Consider the following 19941-nt stretch of genomic DNA (forward strand, 5'->3'; position numbering starts at 1 on the left):
GTTGATTTAAAGAAAAAAAAAAAAATCTCCTTCAGACATGTGCATCCTCTGATTGTTCACTTCAAAAGGGAGTTCCATTCACAACTAGCCCATTACTAGTAGTATGGGATGATACTCTATTACAAATTTAAGTTATAGAATGTTGCAGTCATCTTTATTACATTATTAAAGGGTTTTCACTCTGAGAATGTTTCCTTGAAGTCTCCCTTCTTTAAAAAAAAAAAAAATCATCAATCACATCTATTCACAGACCATCAACAGTTTTCAGGGTTGCAAGGCCTTATGTACTTCTGCTGTTAACTGCTTTTGGCTGGAATGGTAGCAATGCCTGTTTGGATTACAGATTTCAGAACACTGACATATTGAAAGTGTATTTTCACGCCCTTCAGAATAAATAAAAAAAATATGAGTTAATGCAGAATATATAAGGAGTCTAAAGTATTCCTCTTTTTAGTCATTTTAATTTGAAAAAGCCTTGAATCAGTTTCAAAGAGATTGCAGAGACCCCAAAACTGACTGGAAAAAATGTATACAATTATAAATGAAAGAATTAACAAAAAATAATAATGAGGCTAGCAGGTTAAACACCAATCTGAGGTTGTGCTCTCCTGCTAATGTTTGATGAACCTGACAAGAGAAGGGTGCTAAACAGTCATCCCAAAGTGAATATCTAGCAAATGTCTTTATGGTGAAGGTAATTTACAACTAAGAAGATAAAAGAGTTAGTGGTCAACAAAAAGGAGTCAGCCTTATCCCATTAAAACTCCAGAAAATGACCTGAGTCAAGGCTTGCTGAAAAACAAGTACAATGGGTTTAACCATTTAATGGTGCATACACACCAAACGCGAATCGCGCGACAAATTTTTCACCAAATTTGCTGCTCGCCGCCTGTCAAAAATGTGTGAGGAGCTACCAGCTCTGTCTGTAGAGTAGATATCTCACTTAGAATGAATGGAAGACACATATGATGTTGAGGAATAAGGTTTATTTATCATGGAGAGTTCCAGAAAAACATCAGTAATCATGTCTCCATGTTTGAGTTATGATTATTATTGAAAGATTTTTCCCGGTACAGGGGGCTGCAACGTCTGTGTGTTTCTGTAGTTGTGCTTGAAGGGTCTTAATCGTATTAATCCCAGGGGTAGAAATAAAATTAGGAGACCTTTTTCCTTTTTTCAATGTTTCGATTGGACCCAAACTGGCAACCCCCACAGCATCTCTGCCAGCTTATGGAGCGACTGAGCTTCACCACGGGAGCGAAAGCCACTGATCTGTTTGGCACCGAATGGGTTTTATGCGGTTCTGGTGCCAAAGCGATTCTTTGGTTTCAGTTGCCAGTCTGTGCCAATTTCGGTACTTCGCTCTCCGCCCCGCGCTTCGCGGTACCCGCTCCTAGCTCTGCGCTCCGCTATCTCTGCTCCCTGGTTCCCACCCTGTGCTCCCTGGTTCCCACATGCGCTCTGCGGTCCCTGATCCGCAGTTTCCACCCCACGGTGCCCGGTTCCCACTCCACGGTCAGCACTCCCGCAGTGGCTCTCTCTCTCCCAGCGTGTGGAGAGGGCGAGTCCCGCTGGTCTGGGAGGTTATCCGGCTGCACCAGAGAATTGCGCGCTGTGACAAGACAAAAACGCTTGTATTAGAGTATTATTCCACCAGCTGATAGAGTCACTGGAAATGTCCCGTCCTCAAAGCTGAGTTTCTGATTGCCTGATGCAACGCAGCGACCTGTCCAACTTCAGGTATTTAAACTTTGCGGCTGACGCCCAATTCACGCCTCGCCACTCAATTCGTGCCTCGCCGCTCAATTCACCTCAGAGCGCGTCTGGACCATTGATTAACATTGGAGATGCCGCCTCTGCCGCCAGGATCGCGTTTGGTGTGAATGCAACATAACACGGAAGCTGAAATTTCAATATTGACATTCTTTTGACTGCCGTAACTCTTTTTGGCCAATTAAATAATCAATGTAAATCCTCTGATTCTGAAAAAAGTGGCTTGCATTTTAACATTGTTGTGGAACACTATCAGTTGCCTAATTCTAGGCCCAAACTCAGGTTGCATTCTCTGTCTACCACCTATTGAGTCTTCAGTTGAGGTCAACATTGCCTAAAGGATCAGTTTGGTAGATTCTGGGCCTTCTGCATCTTTGATAAGTTCAATCTTTCTAATGTCACTGTCCATACATCTGACAGCTGTAAAAACCCCACATGAAGCATAGGTTTATGATGTTTTTTTATGCGACACCAACATTTTATGTGCAGCTGGAATCCAGATAGGCTGTATACCACATATAAACATCTTTTAAAAGAATTTTTGTTCAATAGAGAGAGCCTGGGGGAAGTATACAAAGGTTAAACATTGCATTCAAACTGCTTCCTAAAAAAACTGTATGCATCCAGGGCATCTCCTGACAGACAGATAGAGACAGAATGTTATGCGCCCAATATGTTGCCTGACAGACTGTTGAAATACTGTGTTCCCTGTATATCAGAAGTGATGCAGGTCAAGAGAAAGGGAAGACCTAGAAAATGTTTTGCCTTTGATTTGTGCCCCTTTAATTCAGTTAGAATAAAGAAATAGTCCAAAAATGGATGTATGCTGCAGCACAATACTTTTTCCTGGTTTGTGGTCTATATAGTATTCTATGCACAAGTGCCTGGAGCAGGCATGTCCAAAGTTCAGCTTAATGGCCATTTGCAGCCCTGGGTCATATTTTATATCCCCAGTGGCTTTCGTCAAAAAAATGTATAATTTATGGCCTGCCAGTGCTCTATAGAGCAATATATACAGTGTAGCAAAAAGATTTTATCAGTCATTGTGTGTGGAAGTTCTTTCATAAAAAAGCTGAGTTTGGTCTGTAATGTTTATGAAATATACACTTCAACTTTAAGAGACAGAATGTTGAAAATATCTCGGGAATCACTGTGTTTGATTTTTTTTTTTTTATCATTGTATAATGGTGCAGAAAATGAGTATTTAGCTTCAACAAGCAAAAATTCTGTACTTCACAGACCTATATATTCTTCTGTAGAGGACTCCTCCATCCTTCACTTGTTTCCTGTATCAATGTCACCAGCTCAAACTTGTTATCTGTTTAAATGAGATCTGTCAACCTCCTTGAACAGCCAGACTGCAACTCCTCCACCAAAACCAAAGAGCTTTCAAAGAACACCAGGTACAAGGTTGTAGACCTGAACAAGACTGGAATGAACCAATCCACAATAAACAAGCAGCTGAGAAGAAATCATTAGTTGGATTAAAAAATGGACGAAACACAAGACCGCTGACAATCTCCCTCCACCTGGAGCGCCATGCAAGATGTCACCTGCTGGAAAATAAACCATTTCTAAGAATGGTGAAGAAGCAGTCCAGAACATAAAGGAACTGGTCAATGAGAGAGAATTGAGACCACAGTAGCAGAGGATACTAACAGTAATCATTAAATAGTTATGATTAGTACTTGAACACCTCTTATTAAGTCCAGACATTCAGGTTTTGTATTTTCATAATTGATATGAAGCTCCACGCCATCTTTTTTGTATTAGTCGTGAAAAATTAGCATTTAGGTTAAAATCTTGCACAAAGGCTTACTACGTGACAAGTGTCCAACAGGGAGTCCAGAAAAGAGATGCCCCAGGCACATTTGCAACCCAAAAGTCAAAATTAATACAATTACAAGAAACAGTGAAGCTAGTGGGGTCACCTATATGACACAAAGCTTTTAACATGAGGGGAGTGAAATCTGTGATTCAAAGACATGTTAACCATGACAACAACTCAGGGGATTTCATTTAATGGTCCCAAACCTTTTTTAGGCAGTGGACCGGTTTAACATAAGATAATATTTTTTACATACAAACCTGTGCGAGACAGAGTTTGGAATTTGTTTTTGTTTTTTTTTTTCTATTTAGCTTGCACCTTTTGAAAATAGCCATTCATGAAATCATGTTTGAAAAGACAGTTTGAAAATATCTGTAGATATTTTTACAAAGATGTTGATTTGTGAGAGATGACTGATTTGAAAAAAAAAAAAAAGGCAAAATTACTTTTTTTTTTCATAGAATGCTATTTCAGCATTGAAACTCAATTCAGGCGTAGATTGTCCATCAGTACAAAGAATATCATGTTTTTTGACTCAGTGTGTATTTCTATTTAACACAAAAGATTATCTGGGCAAACATTTTTAACAAGAGCCTGTCTATGTAGCTTTGCTTAAATGTCACTTACATACATATACACAAATCAGAAAAAAACCTCCACAAATCAGTGACTTCATTTTATTGAATATTCCTCCATTGTAAAATATCTGTATCCTTTTCAAACGTATTCGACTAGAGTTTGTGCTAATGAAAAATATTTGAGCCAAATCACCCTCAAAAAACGTGTTAAAGGACTATTTGAAAAAAATTCTACACTGTAAATGAACCAAGTTACACAATTCCAGGTAACTGTAAACCACAATATTACAGTGTATATTATATACATATACACACAGACATACAGTGGTGTGAAAAACTATTTGCCCCCTTCCTGACTTTTTATTCTTTTGCATGTTTGTCACACAAAATGTTTCTGATCATCAAACACATTTTAATATTAGTCAAAGATAACACAAGTAAACACAAAATGCAGTTTTAAAATTATTTTTTTTATTATTTAGGGAGAAAAAAGTCCAAACCCACATAGCCCCGTGTGAAAAAGTAATTGCCCCTGCACCTAATAACTGGTTGGGCCACCCTTAGCAGCAATAACTGCAATCAAACGTTTGCGATAACTTGCAACAAGTCTTTTACAGCGCTCTGGAGGAATCTTGGCCCACTCATCTTTGCAGAATTGTTGTAATTCAGCTTTATTTGAGGGTTTTCTAGCATGAACCGCCTTCTTAAGGTCATGCCACAGCATCTCAATGGGATTCAGGTCAGGACTTTGACTAGGCCACTCCAAAGTCTTCATTTTGCTTTTTTTCAGCCATTCAGAGGTGGATTTGCTGGTGTGTTTTGGGTCATTGTCCTGCTGCAGCACCCAAGATGGCTTTAGCTTGAGTTGATGAACAGATGGCCGGACATTCTCCTTCAGGACTTTTTGGTAGACAGTAGAATTCATGCTTCCATCTATCACAGCAAGCCTTCCAGGTCCTGAAGCAGCAAAACAACCCCAGACCATCACACTACCACCACCATATTTTACTGTTGGTATGATGTTCTTTTTATGAAATGCTGTGTTACTTTTACGCCAGATGTAACGGGACACGCACCTTCCAAAAAGTTCAACTTTTGTCTCGTCAGTCCACAAGATATTTTCCCAAAAGTCTTGGCAGTCATCGAGATGCTTTTTAGCAAAATTAAGACGAGCCTTAATGTTCTTTTTGCTTAATAGTGGTTTGCGTCTTGGAACTCTGCCATGCAGGCCGTTTTTGCCCAGTCTCTTTCTTATGGTGGAGTCGTGGACACTGACCTTAATTGAGGTAAATGTGGCCTGCAGTTCTTTGGATGTTGCCCTGGGATCTTTTGTGACCTCTCGGATGAGTTGTCTCTGCGCTCTTGGGGTAATTTTGGGCGGCCGGCCACTCCTGGGAAGGTTCACCACTGTTCCATGTTTTCGCCATTTGTGGGTAATGGCTCTCACTGTGGTTCGCTGGAGTCCCAAAGCTTTAGAAATGGCTTTATAACCTTTACCAGTTTGATAGATCTCAGTTACTTTTGTTCTCATTTCTTCCTGAATTTCTTTGGATCTTGGCATGATGTCTAGCTTTTGAGGTGCTTTTGGTCTACTCCTCGGTGTCAGGTAGCTTCTGTTTAAATGATTTCTTGATTGAAACAGGTGTGGCAGTAATCAGACCAGGGGGTGGCGACAGAAATTGAACTCAGGTGTGATAAACCACAGTTAAGTTATTTTTTAACAAGGGGGTTAATCACTTTTTCACACGGGGCTATGTGGGTTTAGATTTTTTTCTCCCTAAATAATGCAAACATTCATTTTAAAACTGCATTTTGTGTTTACTTGTGTTATCTTTGACTAATATCAAAATGTGTTTGATGATCAGAAACATTTTGTGTGACAAATATGCAAAAGAATAAAAAGTCAGGAAGGGGGCAAATAGTTTTTCACACCACTATATATATATATATATATATATATATATATATATAAAATCACATGGGCAGAAAAAAAAGTATTGCTTCTGTTCCCTTTTGAGTTCCTTTTTTTAAGACCTTGTGTAAGATCTTTAGTTTTTGTTGCTTTACAAAAATAAAATGAAATAATGATGCAGAAAAAATAGAAAAAAGTTGCCCTGCATTGAAATGCTCCTTTTATATTTACAAAATAAAATAGTTAAATAAACATAACAAACAGAAAGTTCTAAAGTGCTTGTAAAAGGAATGAGTAGAAGCAAATCGTTTTCATTATTTCCCCACACCTAATTTTACCATATTTTATGCAAACATTTTTACATATTAAACATATCATTATCCACATAAACAAGAAAGAATTCAAGAAAAAAATCAAAGAAGTATCAAGGTACCAAAATAGCTTCCAAAGTCTTGATTGTCTGTATATTGTCCCATTAGGCTTATCATTTTCAAGGTTATTTGTCTCTCCAAGTTCTTTAACTTTTTTTAAAAATTGTGTAACATTGATACTCATTTTGAGACTTTCCTCCGTGTTTTTCCACAACATCACCCTACAAACCTTGACTTTACCCTTGAGTTTTTAAGTAGAACCTGAAACACAGAAACTTCCATCTGATTTTATGCAATTAGGAAACAAAATGTTGGTATTTTCTAAATAAAATAATATTTATGAATCCACCCTGTTTTCAACTTCATTTGCAGATAAGGGAGTCGGGTCAGCGAACATCATACATTATTATTATGGTGTGTGCATGGGAACAACTTTTGCATTAAACCCATAATCGATTAAAGACTCACGAGTTTGTCTGTTATATTCAGGTTCCTTTTTCTTTAAAATCTCAGACTTTTCTTTTCCTCACTTGATCCTTTCTGCACAAAGAAACTTTCCAAAGGTGTTTGTTTTTTGTTAGCTTGAGACTTTAAAGGGTCGGAGCGGCTGCTTTAAGTAAGTAGTAAATGTCTTTGAGACACAAGGGTGATGTTGTCATATGTCAATAGTGAATCTTAGACGGATGCGGTGGAAAAAATGGGTACTTTTACAAAATGAAACGTCCTATAAAGATAGAATATAAATAAAAAATCCATGCAGGTCTAACAAGCGACCCATGGATTGGCGCCTCTGGTCAGCCCAGAGGTTGGGGACCACAGATTTTACTGACCCAGCGAAGCAGCAACAGTCTGATCTGCAATGCCAGACACATTAAATAAAAACAGAGCCAGGTTTGCTTCAATAAGGTCAACGACATTTGCGGAGTGGTCAGCAAGTCTTTGTTTTTGGCTGCAATCTTAAACTCACACATAAAAAACTTTTATTTGTGTATCTCTAAATTAAAAGCACACTAAATGTGCAATATGTACGACAGCAACAACATTTTTGTATCAATCAACATTTTTTAAGACTTCTGCAACATTTAGAAAACACCAGTTTATACCGAACAGATCACTGGACAAACCAAAAGTACAGGGAAAGTTCCTAAAAAGTTAAAAATAATAAAATCTGCTCTTGTGGCTGGAAGCTCCTGGTGTGGCCTCTCTGGTGGTTCTTTTCTTCACATCATGTCCTCCTGACCTCTGGATTACTGAATCATTGGGATGGCAGAGACCCCTGCCCCGCTCCCCAGCAGCTCTCTCTTCTTTTCCCCAGGTGTATGAACCCCCTCTACCCTCTGCTTCCCAACCCCTCTTGCCTCAGCTTCACCATCAGGGACCAGTGCCTAAGATGGATAGTGAAGTGTAGCAACCCCCAGATGAACTGATTTATGGTTCCTCATTTTCTTCTAGGCAGAGCAAATACCCCTGGGAACACCCCCACCTGGAGGGCACTGGGGACAGCTACCGTCTCAAATCCTGACAGCCCCGACTCCCAGTTCGCATTGATGCCAAGTACCAAACGGCTACTCTAGAATGGTTACCATCCGTCATGCAAGCAACCGGGGATCTTCCTTTTAGAGTGGAAACACAGAGCATGAACAATGAGAGTTTCTCCCTTCCTCTCTCCCCCTCCCCACAGACATTGATCTGCTTTTGAAACTATTTATTATATCACCTCTGCTCAGAGGGCTGTCAGGAGGTTGGTGAGAAACAATTTCATACTATTATAAAAAAATTAATAATTTCAGGTGACTGAAAAAAATGTTTCATTTCCATACAACATTTACAGATCTAGACTTTCATCCCAGAGAGTCTAGGCACACACTGCTGAAAAACAAATGTTAAGAATAGGAAATTGGAAAATGCTGCTAGATTTACAAAAGTGAAATAACACTACATTTTATAATATTAAAATAATATAGTAGAATAAAAGTTTTGGGCATAAATAGAGATCAAAATGAAAGTTTCTCAAAACCGAATTTGATCGGTTTAAAAAAAACTATGCAGAAGGTTTATTTTTGTACAACCCCATCCATCCATCCATCCATCCATCCATCCATCCATCCATCCATCCATCCATTCTTCCAATAAATCAGAGTTAACCACTCTACCACTGCACCATAGCCACGCCTTACAACTGTATAATAAAGAAAGGAAGGTGTGAACTCTAGACCTTCTTGCGAAGTGTTAGCCCGATGAGTCAAAGCTCACTAGACACCCCGATGCCAACCCCTCAGAATTTATCTTCGTTTATAACCATTAGGGGACCAAGATTCCCCATTGGGTTAAATAAATCTTTTTGTAGAGGTTGCCTGACCAATGTAAGAGCCATGAATAGTCAATAGAAACAGTTTGAAGACTAAACTAAAAACAAATAAACTTTAACCTTGAGTGTTCTTTTCATCTTATGTTTGAAAATAACTGACACATATGTAAACCTCTTGAATTTATGATCATTTCTATGGGTTCCCATGTTATCTGTGCTAAAAAAAAATTTTAAAGGGAGAAAAAAGACAGCTCACTAGTAAGGAGGAAAAACACCACCGCAGCAGGTATGAGGTAAAACAGAAATGGGATGTATCAGCTATCAGAGTCAAAGCTGGAACTTTCCAGTTCCACCAGAGGGTGCAAACAGGGTGTGATGGACTACCCCTGAGTGGAAGGACTGGGAGAAGACCTTGAGTTTTAATCACCATCAAAGTCAAAGACCCATCTGAACCACAGAAAACACAAGTGACAGGGTTAAGGCATTCATTCACCAGAACATTCAATTTTACATGGCAAAAAATACACTGTTCAATATGAGGTGCAACTTAATTCTACAAAGGCACGGCCATTTATTATGTGGATCGTTAATTCTATAGGTGTTTGTTAAGTGAGGCTTTATTGCATTTTATAATGAAGTCCACAACTACGGGAGACTGCCTAAGGTGCACAAGTGACGGAGAATTGTTAGAATACTCGTAGACATTTAGCTTGAAACCATGATATTGGAAAATTCTACACCAAGGCAACATGACAATTAAGGCCATATGTGATTTGACTGTGGGTTTCAAGAATGCATCAAATTTGGATTTGTCCATAGGTTTCTTGATGGTTTATGCCTGCACTGCATAGGACACGTGTTGCACAGTATTATATCTAGGACCATGTTACGCTGGATTTCTCATGCCTTCTGCTCTTCCAATCTCAAGAAAGTCCAGTAAAACATATTTTCACAGATAATGGCAATTATTTTTTCAGAATGAGCAAGGCCAATGCACTAAAACAAAATCACTGAGATGCCCTAACCCTGCCTACCAAAAGAGTAAAGGAAAAACCCATCCTAAACTTAAACTTATTTAAAAAAAAAAATAGGTCAACATAACAGGCTCTTGTATAAACTTAACCAGCTCAGTGGCCTTGTGGTAGAGTGTCTGTTCTGAGACTGGAAGGTCACGAAGTAAAATCCAAACTGAGTCATACTAAAGAATCTAAAATGGGACCCAATACCACCCTGCTAGACACTCACTAGTAAGGGGTTGGACCGGGGAGGTAAAACGCCAAGTGGTTGCTGAGCACATCTCTGTGTGCAGGACTCCACTCCCCCAGGGGGTGGGTCAAATGCAGAAAAACAAATTTCATACACCTAGGTGCTTGACGACTAATGGGACTTCAACTTTTAGCTATGGCTTTTTGTGTTGCCCTATCATCACAGAAAACAAAACCCAGTTAACATATATCTCCGTTTGCAAAATACACAAAGAAACAGACTCTAGGTTGATATTGGGAGTGACTGAGCCACGAAAAGACGGAACTGGAAGCAGTAAGTGTTTAAATGGGATCGTGGTCCAGTCTCATTGACTATTAGGCAATCATGACTTGAGTTGCACCTGTTCACACACCATCACTCAAAACACTAGTACATAACATTAAAATGGTACATAAAAGCAATTATAGTAACAGAGAATGATACATAGGACCCTGTAACGTAACATAGTAATTTATGTGTCTTTGTAGTCTTTTACAGTGGTATTGCACAGGTCTAAAAAGCCTCTCATAACATTCACTAACTATGCTTTTCAAAAGAATCAATTGTCCAAAGCTGCGTGGTCACAGTAACTGAGTCTTAACTACCTTTAACATTGAAGTTTTGACCAATTGTGCAATAGAATAAATGAGTCCATTGTAAGCCAGTGGATTTTGTGATCATAGTCTTAATACATTCTGTTTATAAGTTAAAGATTGAAGCATGATATTGACAGTTGGATTGGTTTTGGCAATAACATGAAATGTTCACTGGTCTGTATGTCATGAACAGATATTGAGGCTCTCACCTTTTAGGTTAGGTTCCTATCTTTAGCTTTAAAGACTTGGTATGTAGGTAATGTTCTAGTCTCCGAAATTTTGTTTCCTAAGAGATATGACTCAACCATTAGGAGTTCAGAGAACAGCCAGTGCTTCTTTACACATAGTTTGGTATATATTCAAAGTATCACAATGATGTCAAACCAGGAAGATATCTCATGACAATTTGCAAACGTGGTAAGGATTTTATATCTCTCGGCTGGCCTGGAAAGACCTCAAAGTTGAAAAAGATAGCCAAGATGTCTTTATTGAGATTGCTTGCTCCAGAACGCAATCCCAAAGATGAGGTAGGATGGATAGAAAATGCAAGTCATACATTTTTTCATTCACAGCCCCAACCAGTTTGTCCCACTCCCATCAGGCGGTAGACTCTGGTCTATCCGGACCAGTACCTCTTGCCTTAGGAACAGCTTTCTCCCTCTGCCATTGCACACATTAACAGAGATAACTTTTTTGTAAAAATAATTAAGTCAAACTCTTCTAATGTATTGTATTTTTATTTATGTTGTGTGAAAATTTTACTTGTGTTGTTTAATTACTTACTGCTCTGTTTTAGCACCGATCGCTGCAAAAAATTCCTTGTTGGTAAAAGTCACACTCATCAACAATGGCTTTTAAATATTGTGAATCTGATTTCAAAATACATGAGATTTTTTCTTGTTCATTTATATACTCAACATTTCTTAATCAGCTACATGTATAACGCCAGGTTCACAACGGACATGGAAGCGCTGCAAAGCGGTGTTCGTGCGGATTGTGTGGTATCCCCTTCTATCGCTACTTCACACCAGACTTGTATTTTTTTTGTAACGGTCAACAGGTGCCTCTGCTCAGCTGTGGTTATTTAGAGCTTCTACAATTCATTTGACATTATCCATCTTGACTTGTCACCAATTGCTAGCTACCTCTCTCTTGTTGATTGTGTTTTTAGGCACCCTCCTCGTTTCGTAGTCAGCCCTGTACGCTTATCTGAGTGTCTGTGTGTGTCTGTTCGTTTATTGTGTGTTATTTGTGTGTTCATTTTCATCTCTACAGTCCGATTAGATACAAAAATAGGATATCATTCGTTTTAGTGGTATTTTACTTTGAAAAATTGGTTATATTTTGAAAAATGACTTGATTTTCTCAGGTGTCTTGGCATAACTTTCTGCCAGGATTGACAGAGATCGCTCGCGGCTCATGCAAAAAATAGACCAGATGGCAAAATGATCGCTGCATGGCGCGAGCCAGCCGCGGACGACCACGGCCCTTCGTAACTGGTGTTAACTACATCATAGGTTAACAAGGGCACCAAATGGAAGCATCCTCCGTTCTGTGCCGCTTCCGCACACGTCTTAAACGCCACGAAACAATTGCTTTTTGCATTCTGTATAAAGTGTATCACATATTTGAAAATGGATGAATTTCCAATAAACACTAGTTTAAACAAAAGCTCTAATTGCAAAAGTAATTTATACAATAAAACATACCTCATTACCACAGCAAACATGTAAATATGAGTTGAATTGATACGTTTCCGAAACTCATAAGAAGTACCACGGTTGGTGCCTTACTGCTTCATGAAGAAGGACTTAATGGGGGCGAGGTCATAAGCCTTAGACCCGTGGGTCGCTGCACTGCCAGAAGCTTAGAGCCTTTAGGCATCACCGAACAGCAATGCAAAGTAGACTTAATGGATTATAACTGGCAAAGATTACTAAAAGGAATCAACAAAAGCCTCCCAAAACAGCAGAACATGGAGAAATAAAATAAACAATAGATGAGGTCTCCATGGAACAGTCAGCTAGTATTTGTCTACACAGTTGAAATACTTCTTATTCTCCATTCTTTCTTTTGATTTCCAACACTTATATTTCCTTGAAATAAGATCTCAGCGGGCCATTTGTGAGTACACAGACGAAAATTGACAGTATGCGAAAGACAATAAGGGAAGGATCTGTGGTGCTGTTGTCTGTGTTCTCTGCCTTCTGAAAGTGTTATTTCAATTAAAAAGCGGATAAACTGCTGATTAATTCAGCACACTTCCCAATTACACATCAAACAGGCCTCCTGGGGGCTGCAAAGCCCTGAAGATGGCAGATGCCATGCACACATTCAGGCATATTTCATATGGCCATGAAATATTGAGCTGGTGTGTGGCGTTGAAGTACCCCTGGGTGTCTGTTGTGTTGGGGCTGTATGTAAATCTGGTTATGACACCCCTTTTGCTTAGCAGGAGACTGATATCTGGGACATACTGGGTACAGGGTACAGGGAAAATGATGCAATCTGAGGCCAAGATGTTACATATTGTGTTCTGTTGCCTGCAAAGAAGGAACTTTGGTGAACCATCTTTTTAAATATGAACTCATGAGAATGAACTTTCAATTGAGTTTACAAAAAAGTGGACTGAAATTTGATTTGGACAATTCAGAAATGACATATTTTCTATGGTAACACCCTAAGTTGTGGAAGAAACAAACTGAATATGATATTTGCATAAAACAGGCATGAGCCAACATCTTTGCCAAATACTCATTTTCTTTTAAGGTCGTTTTGAGAAAATCCATATCAATTAGATCTTTAGCATTCTTGGTATTCTTAACTTATGCCTTAAAGCGTGGAAATTTATGTTTTTACTATTAAAATCAATTATATTTTGGGTTATACAATTTAACAGCAGCAGTGTAGTAGATAGTAGATGTAGCATTGGACTTAAACTGAATATGAAACCAATAGCACATCAATTCTGATTGGGCATAAAGTGTTTTTTTAACTTTTATCTACACAAGAAATTCATCACAAAACACTCAGGAAAAAAACACAATTTAAGGCTTCTAGATGTTATGAAGAACTGAAATAATAGAACTTCTAATAAAGGAATACATTTTGAAGAAAGTCTAGAGAACCCCCTTAGACTTTTTTTTACCACAATCATTCATCTAAACTCTATAACAATTTTCAGTGAATACATTTTTCAAATTAAAGGCTTAAAATATATTAACAAAATAACTAATACTTCTAAAAAAGGTAGGTGTAACATATCTTCCAGTATTTACTAAAAGTTGCTTTGGAGTATCAGTCACAGAAGCCACCAAATTTATAGTAAAAAATAAAATAGACACATATAAGTTGGACTTTTGAGAAATATTTTATTCAACAAAATACAGGAACAAAATATTTAAGAGAGATATGACTTGAAAATACATTGATTAAACAACATGCTTGTTCCAAAAGTGGTCATAAACAAACAATTTATCACTTGGTGTTTAGAAAAGAATACAAAAACTTTATTGATCCCACAAAGGGGGAAAAAATCAATTAAATTAAATAAAAAATATCTTCACAATGCGAGATTTGAGTTGTTGGTATTCATGTATGTATTTGGTATCTCTTAGCTTGACTCACTTTATCAGATTGTCTCTTTAAATTAAGATGTTGATTTGTGACTAATCTGACTTTTAAATCACCCAAACAACAAAAAGAAAGTATTTGTTTGTAAATTTACCATGAAAGTGATGTTTTATTCAAGAAATTATAGGTCAAGTTGTTAAAATTCTCCCATTTTAATTAGCTATTATTAGAGGCTTTAATACTCATCAAAATGAACCAATCTTCACATACGAGCAAACACTTCTCTCTACACAGTAAACACTGCCAGCCTTCCCTCCCTTCCAGCATCCATAACTCATTTAAGTGTAAAAGCAAACAAAGAGCTGTAATAGCCCTCTGGACAGGAGTTTGCCTGGTCCAGTTATATGATGCTGCTGTTCTTGTGCTGAGCCTCCTCCCAAACGAGCCTGCGGCACTTTGTAACCACCGCTCTGCGTCCCAAAAGACAGCAGACCAATAGTTGCTGAAATCCAGTGTGACCGTAACACATAAATCATCTTTTAAGCACAGGGAAGAACAGGTGCGGGCATAAACAGTGTCGACGCTGCTTTCTCAGTGATGTAAATAATTTATCAAACCTACACACACACATACACACACACACGGCGCTGTTTATTCCGTCCCAGTCAGTGTAATCCTCAGACGCCATTTTAGCGGAGGGCTTGTCAAGACATGCACACACACTGGTCAGTGTTTTAGAGGCGGCCCTGTCTGTCGCTGTAATGAATCCCACTGTGATCACTCTGGCAGTTGTGGTCATCACTCTCTGACCAGCACACAAACAGATGCATGCGCATGCAGACTCCCTCTGCATGAACACACACGTGCACACACACAGCAGAGGTCCTGCTGACTCTCTGCTCATTCATCATGCGACCCCTCATGGAGTTGCTTGTGGGAGTGTGGGGATGCAGTGAAGATGTAAGTGACTGAAGACGAGGAGGAGGTTTGGTGGGGGTTTAGAGGAGGAGTTTGAGGGCCTGGGTGAGAGTAGAGGAGGTTACCTCAATAGTGTAGAGTTGTCCCACAGACGCGGACGACCATACTGCCTGGATCGACCTGTGACGAGTGGTACTCACTGGATCCACTTTGGTTATGATTGCAGAGCAATGCTATAAATTCTTCCTTTATTTATTCCTGACACTTTTTCAAGTGTTTCTTTACTCGCCATTCGCCAGCAACTAAACACTAGCTTCCCCAAGAGCGTTAAGTGCATATCTAAATAGTTGATGAGCACTAAGCTGTTGGGGGATAATGTCGCCAGCGGCGCCTCACTGAATGTTGCCTCGCAGATGCCCAGTGGGACTGCTTTAAACAACCTGGCGTCCCGCTGCTCAGCAGCCTAGGAAAGGAGATGGTTCCAAGCCCAGCAGGTTTTTCACCTCCCAAATTTTTTAAAAATAATTATCAGAGAACACAACTGTGTGTCTCAGTGACGGAGGTAAAGTACAGATAAAACGGATCAGTGCAGGGAGTTTCTGAGATTTAACAAGGCTTCCCCGGTGATCATGTTTCCCTTCAACCAGCTTTGACAGCTTCTGTAGTGATTTCTAGTATTTCAGAGGCTTCAAACGCAGGAGTGAGGGAATCCTGCTGTCAGTTGAAGTCACCTTCAATTTAAAAATCCCAAAGAAAACATCTTAATTTGTCAAACTCAGGCGAATAAACACCTGTTACCTTTATTTGTCTTGCAGAACAGTACTTAATGTTTTAAAATGTTGTTTTATACCAAATTGTAGCACATTTACCTTCAATTTTCAGTAAACTTTAAAAGACACTAAATCTTTTTTGAAAAAAAAAGATCAATGTCGAGCTAGCTTGTGAAAAGGAACTCAGTTTCATTAGGTTTTGTCAACTTTATGACATTTGTTGCATTTTGATTACATTTGAGTCTTAATGTTAACAAAAAAGGTAATGTGTTAGAAACATGCAAAATTAAACACTAAATAGAAATGTAAACATAAATGGTATACTACCCTAATGTAAAAATGTAAAATCTAGCGGTTTAACAATTTGAAAAAAATAATGTAAATTTAAAATCAAAGGTAAAGGTAAATTTTATTTTTATTACTATTTCAACTATTTTTTTATCATTAAAATTAAATGCTATATTTAAATGATTTTTCATAGAGGCTAAAATGAATAAATATAAATGAAATCTAAAGGGTGAATGGTAAATGTAATACTAAATTTTAAATGTAAACCTAATTTGTAAAGCTAAGATATACATAAAAAATGTAAAATTTTTTGTTAAGCTAAATGTAAATATTCTCATAAATGTTAAGTTAATAGAAAATATCAAATACCATTGAATGTTAGCATTGAATCTAAATGACGTATCAAAATATTTGTGTTTAGAAAATGTATTAATCTGACCACGCCCACAAAACTTTGAAGTCTTAGCCACACCCACACAAACCAGATTACTACATCAGGAAGTGAATGTTATGTAGAATCTGTTGATTAATAAAGTCTAATATGAAAAATACATTATATGTGTTCAGAGCCTCTTTTTTCTCCGGTACCTACGGTCCAAATGGTGGGGGAGGGTCTGGACTCATGGAGGGATCCTGTGATGAGCGAGGTTGGATTGACGTCAATTTTAAATGTTTATTTTGAAATACAGTTAATGTTCACTTTTAACATTTTGAATTGCAAGTCACAACTATTTTGTAGATTTAAATAGTTTTCGCCATTTAAATCAAGCATATTCATATAATTTAGATTGAAAAATTAACTTAGTACATTTGAAACATTACTTTTATTTTCAGATTTAACATTAAAACACTCATGTGACTTCACAAGTTAGTTTTACATTCAATTTTTAAATATATATTTGCTGATTAACATTTAGATTCTATATACAACATTAAACCTTTAAATGTAACTTTGAACTTATACATTTATGATTAGCATTAAGATTCATTATTCTTACAGACATTCAGATTTATTAGTTAAATATTAAGCTGTCCAAAAATGTCATTTAATTATTATGAAAAATATATTTTTACATTAAATATTCAATTGTTACATGTTGACATTAGGATTTACAACTGTACTCAGTGTTTATGTTAACATTTATAATTTTAAACTCAGCACAAATCAGTGTGCTACTAACACTTTTATCACTTGATTTATAATCAGTCAATCTAAAAATGTTTTTTTTTAAATGTGGTAAAGGTGTGAAAAGTTGTTAAAATCCTATTAAATCTGAGCAAATTTTAATTAGCTTAACTATTGCATGCAGCTCCATTCAATACACCAACTTCATTATGAAAATATTTAATGACACATCTTATTATGTCCATACTTATTTTGTCTTTATTAGTCATAATGGCTGCTGGAGCCTTTCCTAGTTGTTTTAGAATAAAGGCTGATGACAGCAAATTGTTTTTAAATCTTTACACGTATTTTATATTTCCAATAGTTTTATTCAGATGTCTGTTATGCGGGTTTTTCATGTGTTTACCAACTACAGAGTTTCTGGAAAGTGTTTTGCTTTTGTTTGTGAGTTTAAGGGGGGTTAGATTCATAACAGCACTTCCTTACAAGTCACTGCTTACCATAACATATTACCAATGGTGAGTGTAAATCCCATTTTCCTTTATCTGTGCAACACTAAAATAAATAGGCAGCAACAGAGGCCTGTGAGCATGAAATATGCCTTTAACAGGATTCATTTCTTTTGTCCTGACAGACTGAAACCGAGCAGCAGCTTGATGACAAACAGATCCGGGACATAAATCTGCTTATACAAAGTATTGATGTTTCAAGTGTGTGCTTTGCAGCTGCTCACCCCTGCTTGTGTGTGAGCATGCATTTAAAAGTATGTTACAGTGTAGCTTCATCCTCCTCCAGAGGACTAAAAGTTGATGTTCTCACTGTGGCGGTGCAGAAACGAAGGAGCTGGCTTGTCCACATTTGATGTCTCTTGAAGGCGTTTTGTTGTTGCTCAACCCTGCACCCCAGGGACCATTAAGCTGAAAATAATTGGCTCTGAACCTCCTCCCTTCATCGATCCTTTAGAGTCAGTGAACTCTTGGAGACACTAGCGGCAGCATATTCTGAGTCGGAAGAAAGAAACACACTCGTGGACACACAAGCAGACATGAGAGAGGGCCAGGTGTGAGAGGCCAGGAAAGAAAAGCAGGTCCATGACAAATGAAGGACTGACAGACAGCACCTCAACACAATGAAACTCGTTTCCTAAACATGTGTCAAATCAATTCAAATTAAGCAGTATGTCCTGATTTCTTCCTTTATATATATATATATATATATATATATATATATATATATTTTTTTTTTTTCACAGAAGTATTGTCCCTTACACACTTGAACCACTGGTAAAAGTCGCCCCACATCTTCTGCAGCCCTTTCAGATAGTCACTAACTACTGGCCAACAGAGGGAGCTCATGCTATTCATATTACCTGAAGTGATGCTCACGGGAGCCACCTAACCATCTGAATAAGAGCCTTAACATTACATTTCCCTTTGTCAAGAATGTTAACCTGCTATAATAAAATCCCATTGTTAAGAACGATTTAACAATATGTTCAGCTTCTACTGGTTGTCATAACAGTTCTAATTGTACAGACTTTTATTTTGATACTAAAATTTTAATAACACAACCTCACTTCTAGGGGGGACTTCAAAGCCACGGTTTAAGCTTAAAGGACCTGACACATGACCACTTTAACATTTAGGAGGATTCAACTGTCAATTCACACAAAAGATGAGTTGAACAAACGTTTTTGAAGTTCTTTTTTTCTGCCAACAAAATAAAAAAACACAGCTTTTACACCTCAGGTTGAGGTAGAACACATGTCTAAAAATATGAAAATGTTCACTTGTTTTGTCTATAAGATTAGTGTTTCCTCTAAGCTTAAAACAAATTGCATGTGATTTACACAATATTGTTACTAAATGTCTGCAAATTACTAGTATGGAGTAAAATATTAGCAAGTCAATAGAATAAAAACATATAAATAAATAAAGAAATGGACCTTAAAACTAGACAATGAGCTGAGATATAGAGACAAAGGGGCTGGATTAGGTTAAACAAAATGAAACAAAAGCACACAAAAAAAGTCAGGAGACCCCAATGGAGGAAATCATAGATTGATTTTTTTTTTTTTTTTTTAGTAGAAAGAACCATTTGGTTAAACCAAAAAATTCAAGTGCAAATACATATTTAAACAATAAAATATTTAAACCAATGATTTCCACTTGTTTTGACTTTTGGAAACAAAACAAACAAAAATAAAAACTGTAGATTGCAGCTGTACGTTTTTGCTTCTGTGATAGACTAACAAATTGAACCACTTTAATGGTAGTGCCCAGAGGGGATGAAGGGAAATACCATCACTTTATGATGAAGTGCAAAGGGAAAGGCCGGCACAACTCTTTGTACACTTTCTGCTTTTTTAGGTTGAGAAGACAACGCAAAATTCTCTAAACCGAGATTTAAACAAGAGCTTGGTTTAGCAGCTATGGCATCCATTCATCTTCAATTACCACCCTCAATCTTCATATAGTCAGGTCTAGATTTAATTAAATCTGTATCCATCTGTCTTCATCATTTGTGTGCTTGCTGGATGAGTCCACAGTGTCGAGAACGCTATCATCAATACAAGAGAATGAAGGCTGCTCTCTGTTAAGAATTGATGGCCACAGAGGACACAAGGAGGGGTGTTCATCTTCACTCCCTCTCTCT

Source organism: Oryzias melastigma, linkage group LG9 (assembly GCF_002922805.2).
Source record: "Oryzias melastigma strain HK-1 linkage group LG9, ASM292280v2, whole genome shotgun sequence".
In the NCBI taxonomy this organism is placed as follows: Eukaryota; Metazoa; Chordata; class Actinopteri; order Beloniformes; family Adrianichthyidae; genus Oryzias; species Oryzias melastigma.